This window comes from Pongo abelii, chromosome 12 (assembly GCF_028885655.2).
Source record: "Pongo abelii isolate AG06213 chromosome 12, NHGRI_mPonAbe1-v2.0_pri, whole genome shotgun sequence".
Lineage (NCBI taxonomy): Eukaryota > Metazoa > Chordata > Mammalia > Primates > Hominidae > Pongo > Pongo abelii.
The window spans coordinates 67621500-67641048 of NC_071997.2; positions in this window are offsets into that span (position 1 = coordinate 67621500).

A 19549-nucleotide genomic window follows, 5' to 3' on the forward strand; every position below is an offset into this window, starting at 1 on the left:
CCTCCCTGGCTTGGTAATAGCTGAGGGGTGACCCTAGACTGTGAAGAGCAAACTTTGGGGGTTTCTTGGGCACCTTCTGTAGTTAGGCTACAAGACGTGTGGTGGTGGAGGGGAAAGGGGTTATAGCATAGGTGCAGGTTATAGCCCCAAGGGAAAAGTTCACACTTCCCTGAAGAGAATGAAAAGCAGGTGTTCTCTTGGCTGGTTGGCCACTGGAAAGGAATGAGCCAAGGTCCAGTTCTCTCTGGTGTGTTGTGTTGGCCCAGAAGTTGGAGCAGAGGTGAGAGGTGAGTTGGGTACTTATGGGGGCCATAACAAAAGGAGGTGCAGGGGCCGGGCGCAGTGGCTCACGCCTGTAATCCCAGAACTTTGGAAGGCCGAGGCGGGTGGATCACTTGAGGTCAGGAGTTTGAGAACAGCCTAGCCAACAGGGCGAAACCCTGTCTCTACTAAAAATACAAAAAATTAGCTGGGTGTGGTGGCACGTGCCTCTAATCCCAGCTACTTAGAAGGCTGAGGCAGGAGAATTGCTTGAACCCGGGAGGTGGAGGTTGCAGTGAGCTGAAATTGCATCACTGCACTACAGTCCGAGCAACAAAGCAAGACTCCATCTCAAAAACAAAACAAAACAAACAAAAAAAAAAATGGAGAAGCAGGACCTTCCTAACAAAACTCAGAGGGCATGTAGCTATGGCCCTGAGGCCAAGGGGCTCTCCTGGCTCCCTGTGTGCGCTAACAACACCTGCCAAGGCCAGAGCTCTCTTGGCCTCACATTGTTCTGAAGGAGGCAGCAACATACAAGGCACTCTATTTTCCCTAATATGTCAGCCTATCCTTTGTATTCATAAAGTGCCGTTTGCATGTTAACTCTTTCAGGCTGTAAGGAAACAAGGATTCACTGAGCATGCCATTTTCCTAGTCTGAGAGTCTCTCTGAGGCCTTGGCCATTAAGCAGAAGGAACTAAAGCTTCTTCTAGGCCAGGCACGGTGGCTCAAACCTGTAATCCCAGCACTTTGGGAGGCAGAGGCTGGCGGATCACCTGAGGTTAGGAGTTCGAGACCAGCCTGGCCAACATGGTGAAACCCTGCGTCTCCTAAAAATACAAAAATGACAGGCGTGGTGGCTTGCGCCTGTAATCCCAGCTACTCAGGAGGCTGAGGCAGGAGAATTACCTGAACCCTGGAGGCGGAGGTTGCAGTGAGCCAAGATCATGCCACTGCACGCCAGCCTGGGCAACAGAGAGAGACTCCGTCTCAAAAACAAACAAACAAAAAAACCAAAAAACAAATAAAAGCTTCTTCTAAACTAAATGGACTTGGTGGAAAAGGGAGGTTTGGAGCATTCTGAGCCAGAGTGGTAGCCACTGTATCTTAAAGGTCAGAAGAGCCACACAGGACAGAAAGGAGCTTAAGAACCTCAGATCTCACTCGGAAGAACTGTGGAGTATGCAAGTGAAAAAATAAAGTGATTCACCAAAGATGAAGTACAGCAGGCAAACATGAGAGAGAAGAAAAGGAAAGTTAGCAAACAGGAAAGTGATTAATAGGGAGGAGCTGAGAGGAAGTAATAATTGGATGGGAATTTTTGAAAAAGGGAGGAAAGGGCCGGGCGTGGTCGCTCACGCCTGTAATCTCAGCACTTTGGGAGGCCAAGGCGGATGGATCGCCTGAGGTCGGGAGTTCGAGACCGGCCTGACCGACATGGAGAAACCCCTTTTCTATTAAAAATACAAAATTAGCCGGGCATGGTGGTGCATGCCTGTAATCCCAGCTACTCAGAAGGCTGAGGCAGGAGAATCGCTTGAATCCGGGAGGCGGAGGTTGCGGTGAGCCGAGATCACGCCATTGCACTCCAGCCTGGGAAACGAGAGAAACTCCATCTCAAAAGAAAAAAAAAGAAAGAAAGAAAAAGAAAAAGGGAGGAAAGGAAAAGTAAAACTTTCAGAGGAAAAGGCAACCAATGTCAAAGTATGGGCTTTCGTGGGATTAATCAATGATTTCCTCACTGCAGACAATTTTTCCTCCATATATAAAGAGGAGAATTCACTCTTCTAGAAAAGATGGCAGCACCCCTCTTGTTTTATCTGTGGCATTAGGACAGCTCACAGCACTGGCTCCTATCTGGAAACTGGAGAATTCTTTTGATGTTATTTTTGGACACAGTCCTAATCAGTTTTAAAGTATGACACAGAAGCATTCTTCCAATGTTTAATGTCTAAAGTCATTGATGCTGCTGGACGAGGAAGGAAATAAGCTGCGTGAAATACCTGAGTGGGTCTTGGCACGGTCTTGTGGCCTTAAGAAATGACTGTGACCTCAGAATCTATATCAGATAAGGCTGCCAAGAGAGCTTTAGAATGGGTCACATATTTATTACCAGCAATGCTGAGGCTGCACTGGATGAGGGCTGCCCAACTTCATTCTCAAATCGTCATCATTTAGTGAACACATCCTGTGTATAAGCATTGCCATGGATACTTTGCATTTACCATGCCCTGATTTTGACAACCACCTTGCAAGGTAGGGTCATATCTGTTTCATTTCACAAAGGGGGAAATCTGGCATGATTGTGGCCTCAGGAGTGCCTTTACACTTCAGTGCTGCCTGCATAGCCACCTATGAGTGGTATCCTTGCTGAAATGTTTTGTTGTTATTTTTTTTCACAAGTAAATCAAAGAAGCCACTTGCTGAACTGTTTTATGTGCTCATTCTTTACAGGACACCAGCTTGTCTTCAATCCAGACTCTATTTCTCTCAGGGTCAGTAAGTCGTGGGTTAACAGGAGAAAAAAAAGAGCCCTGAAAGGTTAGGTCCAGTACTCTGGACAGACAATTCAATCACCAACATCCACTTGGTCATCTGCAACACGTCTGACATCTGCTAGGTGTGTTTTAAGGGATATGAGGGAATTTGTATGACAAAGGGGCTTATGGCTTTATTCAGAAAAGAGTCAGTCAGTCAACTGAAAAATCAGTCAGTTGATCAACAGCTGTTTATTGAGCATTTGTTCAACTATGTGCTAGTTAAGGCCTGTTCTAGGCTCTGAGATACAGCCATGAACAAAACAGACAAAAATCTCTGCCCTCAGGGAGTTTATAGTCTCATAGGACAGAGAGAAAAATCACTAAAATATACAGCATGTTAGTGATAGGGTAAAGAGAAATGTAAAGACAGAAGGGAGAATAGGAATGGAAGGTATCCACATGTAAATTGTGATGTAGTAACATATTTTCTTCTTTACTAAAACATCAATTAACATGATCTAATGGTGGGTCTAATAACTACAATCTTTGAAATCCCCTCGTTTTACTTCTCTGACACCACTCACTACTGGTTCTCCTAAGTAACAGACATTCTTTTTTCACCTCTGAGAGACTTTGAGCTCTCTTTATGAGGTTATTCTGAACTACGCTGCTGATCCCCTACCACTCTTCATCCATTTGAAAAATATAAAGACCTTTTACTTGATACAGGGCCACATACAGAGCTTCTCTAACTGGAGTCTCCATGTAACTCCAGAGGCTGTTTTGCTGGGTGCTAAGAGCTGAGGAGGGAAGTCAAACTTAGGAGGTCTTAGAAGCCTTGCCAGTTTACCCTCTCTACTACAGGTCTTCCCTCCTGTGTTATCGCTCAAGTTGCAATAATAAAATTCTGTAGACTGGGTGGCTTATACAACATTCTAGAGGTTGGAAGTCTGAGATCAGGGCGCCAGCATGGCCAGTTTTGGGTGAGGACTCTTTCAGGCTGGTAGGCATGCACACACATGACCCCTTCTTTGTGCCTGCTTGGAGAGAGACAGAGAGAGAGAGAGAGAGAGCTCTGGTCTCATCTTATAAAGGCACATATCCCATCCTTACGGTTCCACGGTCATGGTCTAATTACCTTCCAAAGGTATCATCTCCAAATACCATCACACTGGGAGTTAAGGCTTCAATATATGAATTTTGGGAGGATGTAAACATTCAATCCATAACATCTCCCAAACACACCATTCTATATCTCAGCCCCTTGTTGGCTTTCTTCATAACACACTGTTACTTGTCCTTGTTTTCTCAGTTTACTTGGTTTATGTCCATCTCCCAGCTAGGATAACAGCTCAATGAGGACAGACACAGTTTCTCTTATTGTGATGTCTTCATCTCCCAGGACACAACATGTGGCATATGATAGAGGCTCAGTAACACTTACTTAATGGGTTTAAAGATGAATGAATGAATGAATGATTTCCCATAGTCCTCACTTGCATCATAGGTTAAGGAACCTACCAGGTCTGGGCTTTTGTCCCCATGTCTGTTCTCACGGCGGAATGTAGATCTGCCGCAATGTCGGCCTAACACTGGCCACAGTCTCGCCATTTCCATTTTCCCTTGCTCCTCATCATCCATCTTAATGTTATTGCTCTTGGTTTCGCATGGTTTTAGTCCACACCATATGAAAACTCACATTTGTTCAAATCCAGTGTCTTTTGTGTGCTCATGACACATTTCCAAATTCCTGAAAATTTGGTTGTGCACTGGAAGAGATTGAAAGATTCAAAACAGGACTAAATAAGTGAGAAGTAATTACAAAGCAACATCTCACATTAACTATAAAAGTGTCTACAGTTTTCTCGGGGGTATCACCAGCTTATTTCCCTGGCCATACATTTACATGCGTCTACCCATATTCTAGTATTAGGTGTAACTCCTTCAGTATTTAATGTATTGGCAGCAAGCTGTACACAGCTCTACACCCAGTGGCACTACCCCCTGGCTAACGTCATTGTAGTGACTCTATGCTATCGTGCAGTAAAAACACATTTCACAGATTATGCTAAATTTGTTTGCCCACCTGTTTAGGGTTTGCAGGCCACCACTTGCACACCACTGTACTAGTCTATTGACTGTCTGTCTTCCCATGCTCATTGTGAACCAAACAGGAGAGCCACGGTTGACATACATGGGTGCTCTGTTTCCTCTATTGAATTTGTATCTATGTATAAAGTGAGGGTATGTAATTCTCTGTAGACACAGACAGGGTTTTGGCTTCTTCTATTGAGTATTTTTCTTTTTACAAATAGAAGGTTTGTGGCAACCTTGTCTTCAGCAAGTCTATCAGTACCATTTTCCCAACAGTGTGTGCTCCCTTTGTGTCTTTGTGTCACATATTGGCAATTCTCACAGTATTTCAAATGTTTTGTAGTTATTCTATTTGTTATAGTGATCTACCCCACTGACCAGACATTCCTCTGTCTCTCTCTCTCTCTCTGTCTGTTTCTCCCACCTTGGGTCTCCCTATTCTCTGAGATACAACAATATTAAAATTAGGCCAATTAGTAACCCTGCAATGGCCTCAAATTGTTCAAGTGAAAGAAAGAGTCACATATCTCTCCCTTTAAATAAAAAGCTAAAAATGAATAAACTTAGTGAGGAAGGCACATCAAAAGCCAAGATACACTGAAAGCAAGGCTTCTTTTGCCAAGTTGTGAATTCAAAGGAAAAGTTCTTGAAGAAATTAGAAGTGCTACTCAACTGAAAACACAAATGATAAGAAAGTGAAACAGACTTATTACTGACATGGAGAACGTTTGAGTGGTCTGGATAGAAGATCAAACCAGCCACAACATTCCCTTAAGCCAAAGCCTAATCCAGAGCAAAGCCCTAACTCTTTTCAATTCTATGAAGGCTAACAGAGGTGAGAAAGCTGCTGAAGAAAAGTTTGAAGCTAGCAGAGATTGTTTCATGAAATTTAAGGAAAGAAGTCATCTCCATAATATAAAAGTGCAAGGTGAAGCAGCAAGTGCTGATGGAGAAGCTGCAGTGAGATATCCAGATCTAGCTCAGGCCATTGATAAAAATGTCTACATTAATCAATAGATTTTTCATGTAGACAAAACAGCCTTCTATTGGAAGAAGATGCCATCTGGGGCTTTCATAGCTAGAGAAAAGCCAATGCCTGTCTTCAAAGCTTCAAAGGACAAGCTGACTCTTGCTAGGGGCTAACACAGCTGATGACTTTAAGTCAGAGCAAATGCTCATTTATCATTCTGAAAATCCTAGGGCCCTTAAGAATGATGCTAAATCTACTCTGCCTGTGCTCTATAAACGGAAAAACAAAGCCTGAAGGACAGCACATCTGTTTACACTGTGATTGACTGAATATTTTAAGCCCACTGTTGAGACCTACTGCTCAGAGAGAAAAAAAAAAAAAGATTTCTGCTCATTTACGATGTACCTGGTCACTCAAGAGCTCCAATGGAGATGTACAAGAAGATTAATGTTGTTTTCATGCTCACTAAAACAACATCCATCTTCAGCCCATGGAGCAAGGAGTAATTTTGACTTTCAAGTCTTTCTTTTTTTTTTTTTTCAGACAAAGTCTCACCCTGTCACCCAGGCTGGAGTGCAGTGGTGCAATCATGGCTCACTGCAGCATCAACCTCCTGGGCCTAAGCCATCCTCCCACCTCAGCTTCCTGAGTAGCTGGGACCACAGGCATGTGTCACTATGTTGCTCTAATTTTTAATTTTTTTTGTAGAGACAGGGTCTCCCTATGTTGTCCAGGATGGTCTCAGATTCCTAGGCTCCAGTAATTCTCCTGCTTCAGCCTCCTAAAGGCTGGGATTATAGTCATGAGCCACCACACCTGGCCTGACTTTCAAGTCTTAATATTAAAAAAATACATTTCATAAGGCTATAGCTGTCATAGATAGTGATTCCTCTGATGGATCTGAGCAATGAAAATTGAAAACCTTCTGGACAGGATTAGCCATTCAAGATGACATTAAGAACATTCATGATACATGGGAGGAGCCCAAAATATCAACATTAACAGGAGTTTCAAAGAAGATGATTTCAATCTTTATGGCTGACTTCGGGAAGTTCGAGACTTCAGTGGAGGAAGTAACCGCAGAGGTGATGTAAATAGCAAGAGAACTGGAATTAGAAGTGGAGCCTGAAGGTGTGACTGAATTGCCAAAATCTCATGATAAAACTTGAATGAATGCTTCTTACAGATAAGCAAAGAAAGTGGTTTCTTGAGATAGAATCTACTCCTGGTGAAGATTCTGTGAACATTGTTGAAATGATAACAAAGAATTTAGAATATTACACCAACTTAGTTGATAAAGCAGTGGCAGGGTTTGAGACAATTGGCTGCAATTTTGAAAGAAGTTCTCCTGTGGGTAAATGCTCTCAAACAGCTTTGCTTGCTATCAAGAAATCTTCCCTGAAAGGGAGAGTCAATCAATGTAGCAACTCATTGTTGTCTTATTTTAAGAAATTGCCACAATCATCCTAACCTTCAGCAGTCACCACCCTGATCAGTCAGCAGCCATCAATATCAAGTCAGGATCCTCCACCAGCAAAGAAGATTGTGATTCAATGAAGGCGCAGATGATCATAGCATTTTTTTTAGCAATAAAGTATTTTTAAATTACGGTATGCACATTGTTTTTTAGACGTATGCTATTGCACTCTTAATAGACCAAGCATAGTGTAAATATAACTTTTATATGCACTGGGAAACCAAAAAAAATTAGGATGACTCACTTTATTGCAGTGGTCTGGAATTAGACCTGCTATATCTCTGAGGTATGCCTGTATTTCTATCTGCAAGGTAGAGCTGGGTATTTCTAGCTGTGTGAGTAGGAAAGGGTGGATAAAGGGTACTGAGAATGATCCAAAGTGTCCTGGGCAAAAACAGGAACTGTACCAAGGACAGGCACAAATGATTGACACCCGTGGCCATACACAGGAATCAGAGCAAAAGAAGATTAAAAGCCAAGATCAGCCATGAATCCGGAAGAGCTCCCTGCTCAGGCCCCGCCCACGGGCTGTTTCCTAGAAAACTTGTCCTCCAGTGATCCTCTGTAATGAAGTGGTACCAAAACATAAGGCAAGAAATAGTCAACTGAGCAAGACACTCTGCGGCCAAGACATGATGGACATCAGAGCAGAGTGAGAAGGTCCCTGAGCAGTTCAAGGTGGAGAAGGGCAAGGGGCAAAGTAGAGGTGGAAGGGGTTGTTGTGTTATATATAGTTTAGGCTACTGAGAACAGCTGACTGCTGATTAGGAATTCCCAGACTGGAAGGATTATACAAGAGTTATTAAGCGGAAAGAAAGCGAAAGTAGTTACAGCTACATGGGCTCCGACTTGTAAGTAAGGATGATGTGAAGAGCTGGGTTTTTGCGCTGCTCCAGATGAGGATCTTGGGAGTCTGAGGCTAGTAAACAGGTGCCACTATATCCTGGGTTTAGCCCACATCACCAATATTTTGTTATTCAAATGTATTAACATTTCAGTAATGGTATATACAATCTCCAGCCTCCTCTGCCTCTTCCCACTTCTCACTTACCTACAGTTTTACATCTTGGAAGGTCATCCACTAAGAAAAGTGGGCCAAGAGTGGGTGAAACCCAAAATAGCTAATTTTTCTACTACACATGTCAACTCTGGTTTAAAGTTTTTTTCCCCCTGGGGAGGAGATTAAAATCACAATAACAGCAAAAATGAGAACTCATAATTTTCTATGGATTTCAATTAACATTATCTATGAAAGCACCATCCCCCACTACCACTAATTACCAAGAATTTACTACAGTAGGATGAGAATATTGAGACACAATTACAGATGTAAGTATAGACACATGTGCATACATTTCAAATTTAATATTGAGAAGAGGTCATTAGAAATAGAAAGGTTTTAGGGGCTCATTTTTAGGATATTTTAAAAAATGAAATAGAAAGATTTATTGTTATCAGATAACTGAGTTATTTTACCACGGGAAAAATGTAAAATTTTACATATTGAAATCCATAAATCTCAAGAAGCCTAAATAAAAATTATTTACCAAAAGCTAAAATGTAAGTTATTTTTAATAATACACAGACAGGTGGATAGATTAGAGTAGAAACCAAAAGTGGGAGACTTAGCTAGTTATTTACATTATCTATTTAAACCAAAAGAGAGATTTCACTCACTCATTACTAATTATGTAGTGTAGACAGTCAATGTAGGTAACTTAGGTCAAAATACCCACATTGTGACCCAGCCTTTCTAAATTATTGGTCTTCATCAAGCCAAAGTTGCTAATCTCCTCTTGTGTTATACTGGTCACAGGAAAAAATGAATTCAATTTCAAAACCAGGTCACCACGTCAACAGTTTTGAAATCAATTTTTATAACTTAATGGCTGATTTCCTCACAGTTCGCCAAAACACCAGCTCTTGACCTATTTATTTCTTTCATTTAGATATAATAAAAGACTAGAGATCATCTTTAACCTAGTCTACCCTTTTAAGTGAGTTAAATGAGTCTTTTTAACAAACCTTTGATTATTCCACATGAATATCCACAATTCAGAGACATAGTTCTATTTGAACACCATTCATTAATTTTTTATATAAATCATAGACATTTAGGGTTAAAAGTATCTTAGAAATAAACTAGTCTGTATCAATCAGCATTTTGCAAGTGACAGAAAACGAATTTGATCCAGCTTAGGCAAAAGGGGTGAATTGATTGGAAGGACATCTGAGTGTCCCACTTAACTGCAGGCAAGGCAAGGGTACACGTGGGTCTCAGAAACACTTGATACAAATGCCGTCAGAGGGACCTATCTCTTGTCTCTGCTTTTCACTGCATGTTTGCTTCTTGGACTTCACAGGGTGAAAATAGGGCTGCCAAATGGTCCTGAGCCCCACTCTACCTACTTTTACAGACTCACCACCACAGAGGTGCTGATTTTTCTCAGTACCAGTTCAAAACAAAACAAAATCCCAGGGAAGTCCTCTGATTGGCCCAGCTTGTGTCAGGTGCCCACTCATGGACCAATCAAATGTGGCCAGGGGGATGGAGTCATGTAAGAAAATGGTAATCCCAATAGTTGGGGGCTGGAGAGAAACAGTTTCTGGAAGAAAGGAAGGATGATGGGAAGATCCACCCCAACCCCAGAGTTCATCCTAATTCATTTTACAAACGTGGAAATTTAAGCTCAAAGAAGTTAAATGACTTACTCAAGGGTACAACCTGTACTTAAACTCAACTCTTCTGGCACTTAGTCCAATGCTTGGTTTACTCACCCACACTGCTGTTCATTCTGTGGAATTTGCATTTCAGGGTCTTCAGCACAGAAAAGGCAGGGGCTAGGGTAGAGTGGTGGGGAGGAATTAGGGTCTTATGCTACACTTAAACTTCTACCCAGGCTTTTTTTGGAGTTCCAACCCCATCAGTCTGTTATCTGGTTTTGCTTTATTTTCTTACTGGGGGAATGGACACCCCAAGTGGGACTCTCCCTCTTGCCCTCCTACCCTGTCAGTCCCACGGGGCTCAGCCTATTCATGCTGAATAATTATCATAAGAACACCTTACACTGAGAGAGGACTTACAATGTGCCCAAGACGGTCCGTTGTGAGCCTTCCCTCATTTAGCCCTTACAGCAGCCCTATGAGGGAGATGTTAGTGGCATTATTATCTCCATTTTGCAGATAAGAAAACTAAGGCACAGAGAGGTTAATGAACTTGTCTAAAGTCACAGAGTGGGGAAGGGATGGAGGCAGGGTGTGAATGCAGGCAGGTTGGCTCCAGAGTCCTTGTTAAGTACTGCAGTTCTACTGTTCTTTTCTAGTCAAACACCTCCAGCCTGTGGCTGCCTGCACTCAACCCGGTAGGGTCTGGGACTCCTCCGATGTCTGCTGACCTAAGTGTTGGCTCATCTCTGGGGCTGTTGCCAACCTGTCTCTGATCAAGGCTCTTCCCACTAAAACTGTACTGCTCCCCACCCTGATCTTTTGCCACTGCTGCCCAAGCTGCGGCGTCTTGCTCGGGGCCTGCCTCATCACTGCTGACAGCTGCTGTTGCCGCAACTGCTCCTGGTAATGGATCTGCTCTCTTGCTGCTGGAAGGAGCCAACTCTCCTGCTCTGTGCGGATAAAGGCTTTGCTCCCCAAACTTGATAGCACAGCTTAGGACAGTTTAGGGTCCTCTCAGAAATCCTTGCTCTTTCATGTTTACAGATTCTCCTTAAAAGGCCCTGAATCAAGTTCCAAAGGAACAAAGGTGATTGTCATAGTGCTCTCTTTGCAGAATTGTAGACCTCTGTAAACACAGACCTGGGCCCCTAAGTGATAAATAAGACAGAGCTACTGCAACTGTCCCTCAGTAGACGATAAGTTTTCAGGTCCTCGTGGTTGGGAATGGCCTTTATCTCCTCCTTGTTCAGAAGGGTTCATATTACAGGCTTTGGAGCTAGACAAGGGTTTGAGTCCTGGTCTACTACTCATTAGCCTTGTGACCAAAGGCAAATAAACCCTTAATCACTCCTCTCTGCTTTGGTTTTCTCATGTGTAAAATAAGAGTATTAATATATATCTCAAAGTCCTCTTGTTGCTAAATGAGATACTGAGATTAAAGCACATAGATTAAATGAGATACTGTGTTAAAGCACATAGCAGAGTACCTAGCATAAAATAAATTTCAATACTGATACAATATGATTATTATTTTAGAGTCTTAACCCTGTTGGCTAGAACCTGACTTTTGGACGCCCAAATATTTACAATGTTTTGAAGGGTATGAGGCTGGCATGTGGGGCTAGGATTGCTCATGACCTATAGCTTGTTCTTGATTCCCCTTCAATCTAGGTCCTGGCTGGCAGAAAGCAGATTTAGTAACTCAGGCAGGCAGAAGAGGTGGCAGGATGGAGGAAGGGCCCCCGATCCACAGCTGGTGCCCACAAAGACAAACCTGTCAGTTACCCTGCACTTCTCTCTCCTCAGCTGGACGACTCTTCCTCATCTCTGCATGTTGTCATTGCTGCCACTGGTTGTAGGTTTCTCTGTCATGGCTGCACCACATTCATTTCTATCTGGTATCACTTGCAGAGAAACGTGATATGTGCTATGTCCAGGCCCCGCCCAACCTGGGGGTCAGCCCTGGCAAAGAGAACTGCCTTCTAGATATTTATCATAATTGCACAACCCCCACTCCTACCTCGCCCCCTCACTCTGGGACCACTCACACGCATTCTTACCTCCAAATATTTCAGCCACAAACGGCATGCTTTTTGTTAAAATGTTAACCATTCTTTTGCCTGATTTTTTTCTCACATCCCACATCTAGGAGCTATTTCTGATTTGCTTGGTTGATAAAGGGTTGTACTTGTACTCTAAACCACACCCAGAGGAAACAGCAAGGTGGCCAGACATTCCGCAGATGAGGACAAATGCAAAAAATGAGACCAAGGAGATGGGACTTCATGGGTGAATGAAAGATGCCAGTCTCTTTCACATACTATATAATCAAAATTTTGCTTTAAGATAAGTGGAGGGTGGCATGCTGGCTCACACCTGTAATCCCAGCACTTTTGGGAGGCCAAGTTGGGAGGATCCCTTGAGGCCAGGTGTTGGAGACCGGCCTGAGCAACATCGTGAGATCCCATCTCTAAATAATAATAATAATAATAATAATAATAAGCAGATGTTGTAAAATCCCTAGAGACCTAATTTGAAAATAGTTCCCCCCCCCGGCCGCTTTTCCTGCATGCCTTTTTATTGTAAGCAAGCACCCAAGCACCCTAGATATTACAGAGGTTTGTGATTTATTCAGCTAAGACGGCTTGACCCATATATAAGTATAAAATCCCAGTATCCTTGACTCCCTGAAAGTGGAACTACAACACATTATTTCCCTCAGATAAAATGCAATGAAATTCTCTTGTCCCCTCCCCACCCCAGGAACGCTTGAGCCCTTAAGGGGACAGAACTTATGGCAGTAGGAAGAAAAAATCATGCAGATACAGTTACTTGTGACAAAAAAAAAAAAAAAGAGGAAATGAATTGGAGAAAACAAATTATGAGAGGGATGGAAATAAAACCAGCACTTCGAAAAGGGCAGAAGAACCCAAAGAAAGAGCCAATCAAAAGGAAGAAAGAATTGCAGCACCAAAAAAAAAAAAAAAAAAAAAAAAAAAGGTGCAAACTGGGGCAAATGTATGTGTGTAGGGAGAGAGGGAAGGAGGAAAAGAAGGAGGGAAGGAGAGACGGAGGGATACCTGGACAGGGTCAAGCTGGAAGAACAAGCAGCACAAGACAGGAGTCGGGGTGGGGGAATCCCAGAAAAATCTGTTTACAAAAAGACAGGCTTATGGAAATTCCAAAAGTGACTTTAGAGATTCAGATCCAAAATAGAAAAGGACCCAAATACACACATGTCTGTGTGTATTTTAACCAACTGCTGATGTTCTATCTAGACTGGAGGAAATTCTCCCCGGCCTTGAACAGACGCTGTGAGATTTTAGATTTCAAGAGACCTAAATTATCTTCCACGTAGCCTCTTACTGCGCCCCCGCGGCCCGCTTGCCCCAGGCCAAGCTCTCGGGTGCGGCTGGGACACAGCGAGAACGCGCGGTGCGCTGGGGCTGCTCCCTCGCAACTCCCTCGCATTGTCTGCCGGCCTCCCAGTGTCTCCGCTTCCCAGGCGCGCTCGGGTTATTGTTCTCCCTTCGCGGGCAGGGAGGAGGGTAGGACCGGACGGGGGAGGCAGCCGGGGGATGCGGTAGGCGGCGATCGGCTGCCACCCGAGCAGGGGCGCCTCGATCCTTCGCGCCCCGCCGTCCCTCCGCTGAAGACCGTGCGCCCCGGAGTGGGTCTAACGCAACCCTGAGCTCGGGTTCTGCAGGGGACCGGGTCCCTGCCCCTGCCTGCAGGTCTCCAGCTCCTAGGAGGGAGCGGGGCGCGGGCCAGGGCGGGGAGCAGGAAGCCAGGCGGGCGTCCCGGTGCCGCGCAGTGGCTCCCGCGGGCTGCCTGGGCGCTTTCGGCTCGAGGGAGGGACGCTATGACGCACCCTGTCGGTATTAGAACACTTCACCTTCTATTTATAGACACTCCTCCGACCGCAGACCTAGCTCGCCCTCCCTCTCCTTGCCTTCCAACGAAAAATCCTACCTAGAATGGGAGATGCTAATACACAATGATCGGGAAGAAGTCAATTTTGTGTATCCCTTTGTAATTCCAAGTATTAATTGCAGGTCTAATGATCTCTCTCTGGCCCAAGGAATTCCCCAATTTTCTAAAGCTTTAAAACCTACACTACTTTATTTTATATCCCTTCTAAATATGTCAAATTCGTCTCTTGTGAGTTCGTGAAATATTCGCCAAGAGTTTGCTCAAGCTGGATAAGACGTAAACCCATCGAATTCAGGGAAGGGATGTTTCTAGCTGGCTTTCTGTATCTGCGGAACCCTAGCAATTCTAAACGTAGAATTTATTCGGGAAGAGAGAGCATGTAAAGGAAAAATATTGCACATTTCAAACAAAAGCAAAGTTTGTCTTAGTGTTGTTGTTTTTTTTAATTGTGGCTTTTGGATACTGACTTCGTGCTTTTAGCTGTACACTAACCGTGTAATTATAGGTGATTAAAAATAATTCTTACCTAGTCACGTTAACATTTGCAGTAATTAAAACGGGGAATTTTTTTAACGGTAATTCATTTCTTATAATTTGGTTGGTCTGCTGCAGTCAGCACTGAAGAGGAAGCCTGATTATCTTTCATTTTGGTTTCTAGTCAGTTTCACTTTCTAAACTCCACATACTCCAGAGTCGACTGCCTTGTAGATTGATTAAGAAAAAGGATTGGATATACCTACATAGATATAGGTTTGTTTTTAAAAGCCTAACTAAACCATGACTTGGTTACCATGCCAATTATTCTGTAACCACAAAATTCAAGTAGAGTAGCATACAATGTACTGTTCTTGCTAACAACTAGTCTATGAAGTGGGGGGTGTCTGTAAAAACAGCATTATTACATGGTTTTGCTGAGGAGACTACTGTGCCCTAGCACTGTATGAGTACTTAAAGAACAACCACAATAGCAATTGTTAACAGTGCATTATAAAACACCCATTTGATGGTAGGACCCTCATGAAAGACAATTTGGCAACTGCACTTACCCTTGGATCCAGTCATTTCATTTCTAGTAGTTTATGCTACAGATGCAGTACTTACATGTGAAGTCATTGGTTGTTGCAATGTGTGTACTAGCAAAAGGTTAGAAACAATATTAATGTCCCACAATCATGGTACATCTATATAATGAACTGTTATGTGGCCTTGAAGAAGATTAAAACAATCCCTTCTTGTACTGATAGGGAGGTATCTCCAAGATATTGTTAAGTGAAAAAAGAAAGGTGCAGAAACAATATAAACTACTATGATTTACATTAGAAAAATAAGTATACATGGTATATATGAACTTGTATATATATTCAAATTATATATATGAAACCTGTAACAATGTTTGCCTTCTGGGAGGTAACTGAGGGGCTAGGATGGGAGAGAAAATTATTTTCCATGATCTATCCTTTTGTATCTTGGAATTGAGTATGTATCATCTATTAAAAATTTTTTTAACTAAAAATACCCTTAATTTTTTTTCTAAATTTAGGCACATATGGCAGGCAGATCTCTCTTTAATTTATAGGTGAGTTAATCTTTGGAGGGAAATCTTCAGTTTCTTCTTTTGCTTGTCTGTGGAGGCCTGAGGGTACATACTAGACACTCAATATTTGTAGAAGTTCTGTTTTGAGATTATCATTTTAGAGAAGTTTACAGGGAAACAAACAAAGCTAATCTTTCATCCTTAGCATGCTTTTTAAAAATTTTTTATGGGTACATAGTAGGTGTATATTTTATGGATTACATGAAATATTTTGATACAGGCATACAATACATACTTATCACATCAGGGTAAATAGGGTATACCTCAAGCACTTAACTTTCTTTTAGTTTATACTAAAAGAAACATTCCAATTATACTCTTAGTTATTTTTAAATGTGCAGTGAATTATTGTTGACTGTAATCACCCTGTTGTGCTATCAAATACCAGAGCTTATTCATTCTAACTCTAGTTTTGTACCCATCAGCCATCCCCACTTCTGCCATCCCCGACTACCTTTCCCAGCCTCTGGTAACCATCATTCTACTCTCTATCTCCATGAGTTCCATTGTTTTAATTTTTAGCTCCCACAAGTGAGTAAGAACATGTGAAGTTCGTCTTTCTTTGTCTGGTTTATTTCATTTAACATGATGTCTTCCAGTCCCATCCATGTTGTTGAGAATGACAAGATCTCATTCATTTTTATGGCTGAATACTTCTCCATTGTGTATATGTACCACATTTTCTTTATCCAGTCATCTGTTAATGGACATTCACTTTGCTTCCAAACTTTGACTACGGTGAATAGTGCTGCAGTAAACATGGGAGTGCAGATATGTCACTGAGATACTGATTTCCTTTATTTTGGGTATATATCTAGTAGTGGGATTGCTGGGTCAGATGGTAGCTCTGTTTTTAGTTTTTTGAGGAACCTCCGTACTGTTCTTCCTCAGCACTCTCAACCTAGCTGGACCTAATCTATGAATCACCATAGAAATCATTTGCTCAAAGCTTGGTAGACCTGTGTTATCAGCGTTTTAAAAAGCATTCTGTTGTTCGTATTTTTTCCTCTATTCTTGTGGCATGTTATGAATGGTTAAAGGTCTACTGAGTATCCGTTATAAAATAATTATGTAAAAAATTTATAACATCAATTTTATGTTACACCAGAGTGTAACTTAAAACAAAGATCTGTTTATCAGAATTCACATTTCCTACAATGGCTTTCTGTACTAGAGATCAAGTAGTTAGATTCCAAAATATTCCAGTGAGGTAATGTGTACACAGTGCTTCTGCCTGTTACAAAAGTGAAAAAGCACAGGCATTGAGAAAGAAAAGGGGTTGTGCACTACAGGAGTCATGCCAGAAATAAGCCAAATGATTTGTTTTCAATTCCATTGTAGGTGTTTCTTACATAAGTTTATATAAGTTACTGTTGTTACTCTTCCGTACAATAGGAAAGGGTGCAGGATTGATGCTGCCAGGGCAGTTTCCCTTCAGAGGACCCAGCACTAATGCCCTGTGATGAAGATTTTGATGAAGACAAAGAGGAAGAAGAGGAGGAGGGATATATTTGAATAAATGGAAATATTTTGAGTGTATCTGTATATGAGCTAATGTACACAGAGCACTTTACCAGAGCCTGGCAGATAAGAAGAGCTCAAAATAGATTTATTATTGGAATGGGGAGATATTTACAATAGTCTCTGGGGTCACAAGTTGTGTTTAGGGTCATAGAGTAGGGCTGCTCACTGCCCATATTCCACTTTCTTAAGAACCACAAAATTCCTGTGCAAACTTTCCACCAAAGTAGACCACTTTCATGATTTGTACTCTCTCTATGCACCAGCCATACTATTTATAGGGACCTTTCTTTTTGAAAGCTTTTAAAAACATTAATTCAGGCTACCTTTGCTCTCTACTTCAGTTTAGCTTTGCTCTAAGCAATAATCGTGGCTTTTAGGTGTCAGTGATATATATATTATATATTTAATATAATGTATATGAATATGCAATATTCATATATTAGAATAAAACATATTCTGTATATTAGAATAAGAAACGTTTGTAAGGCTGCTGAAAGTATCTCACGTAGCACGTCTACCCAGTTGGGATACGGGAAAGGCAAGATCACAATGTACTTGTCCTTGAGGATCCTGCAGATATGCTATAACCTGAAGAGGACTTTATAACATACTTGGCAGCTACTCCTCCCCTTCCACATCCTAGATTTGGTTAGGGGTGGCTGTCCTGAAGCTGGAAAAGCATGCCATGTACCTGCTGTTCGTGCTACAAGGAAGACACTTCCAGAGCAGAAAGCTTTTCCAGTCCTGGCCACACATGGTTAGGTCTGCTGTGTATCCACGTATGTCTGCGTATCTATATTCTAGTGCATTCCTGCGTTGGTGCTGGTCTCAGCTCAGACATAACCTTTCAGACAAATATACTCCAGTCAGCTACTTAAGAGCAACAAGATTAAATTCTGTGGGTGGTGAAGAAGTTGGGTGTTTTCCCGGAAGAGCCTCAGTTTCTATAACCTGTCTGGCAAAATCTCAGGATACAGAGACTGAGGCTGGGGAAAACCTTATCTTTTGGAATTGGCCTAAGATATATAGGCCTATATTATATCATGCACACAAAAGAGTATATTAAATGAAAGTGTACAGCTTAAAAAAGAATCATAAATCGATACTCGTGTGTCTACCACCCAGCTTAAGAAACAGAACATTACTAGCCCCTTGGAAGCCACTGTGAGCCCATTTCTGAACACATTTGCCTCCCTGGCCCCACCTCAGGAGCTATCATCCTGGATTTCATCTTTCTATGTAGTTTTACTGCCTACATATATATTACTGAATAACATGGTGTTTAATTTTGTCTGCTTTTGAACTATATATAGATAGAAGCTTTGGTGACTTGCTTTTTTCACTATCTTTTTAAGCCCCATCCAGTCCTTTCCTTTCTCTTTCCACTGCAAGCCTCCATAGTGCCCCTCTTGGATTCTTGTGTTTCTCTCCTGACCAGGCTCTCTGTTGTCAGATTGTTTCCTCCAGAACTCATCGTACAAACCACCACCAAATACTCACCTTAAAAAGCAATGTTGAATTAAAAATCATTTTCTAGAAGCACATGCAGTATTATGAGAAATGATTACCATATATTGTTACATTTATAAATTTTGTGCAAATATATTTCAAATCACTTATGAACCAAAATTCTAACAGTGACTCTCTCTGAACGGTAGGATTATAGACAGTTTAATTATTTTATTGGGATTTTCTATATTTTCCAGGGTTTCAATGGATTATATAAAGCCTTGGCAGCAAGGTACAGCAGCTCTTTCCTGCTTTCATTTTCCAACCTCCCAGGGGTTTCTGGGGCATGACCTGATGGGTAGATGGGAGTGTTGAAGCCAAGATCACGACTCAGATCCCCCTTTCTCAGAGATACATTCGATCTAGAGCCCCTGGCTTTCTCTCCTACCCTCAGTCCACAGCATCATTATCTTGTCTGCAGCTGGGTAGTCTGGCTCTTCATTTATTCTTCCAAACATGGCTAGCATCACAGATCCCTTGCAGTTGTACAGGGCCTCACACTCAGAAGGGCCCAGGTTTGTTTTAATACTCTGCTGTGCTATCTTGAAAGTCTTGATTTTACTTTTGAACCTATGATTTGTAAGTGATGTCTGCTGGGACAATGGCGCACGAGCAGAGGAGATATTCATCAGCTGTACATCTGCTGTTCCTTGCTGCCCCACAAGCCCAGAATTCTGGTTGTCTTACAATGTTTGGAGGTTCAGTGACATGTGTGTTTCATCTTTGATTGGTAAGTGGGGGTGCTGACAGCCCTGAGAGGTCACATTTTCCATTCAAACCAGAACTTGTTTTGAATGCAGAAAAAAAGGCAATGGCATTCTAAAAAATGTGAATGACCAGGGAAATGGATCATATATCTTTTCTTCTTGTTATATTTCCCTGTATTAGCTAATCACATATGCTGAACGTGATGACATAGAAGAAATGGGAAATATTGGGCAATGTATAGTTCTTTTTCCTTTCGGCCATTCCTTGCTCATCACTAAGCTGAAGATAGAGTGTTGGTAGAATGCTTACATATCAAGGAATAAAAGCAA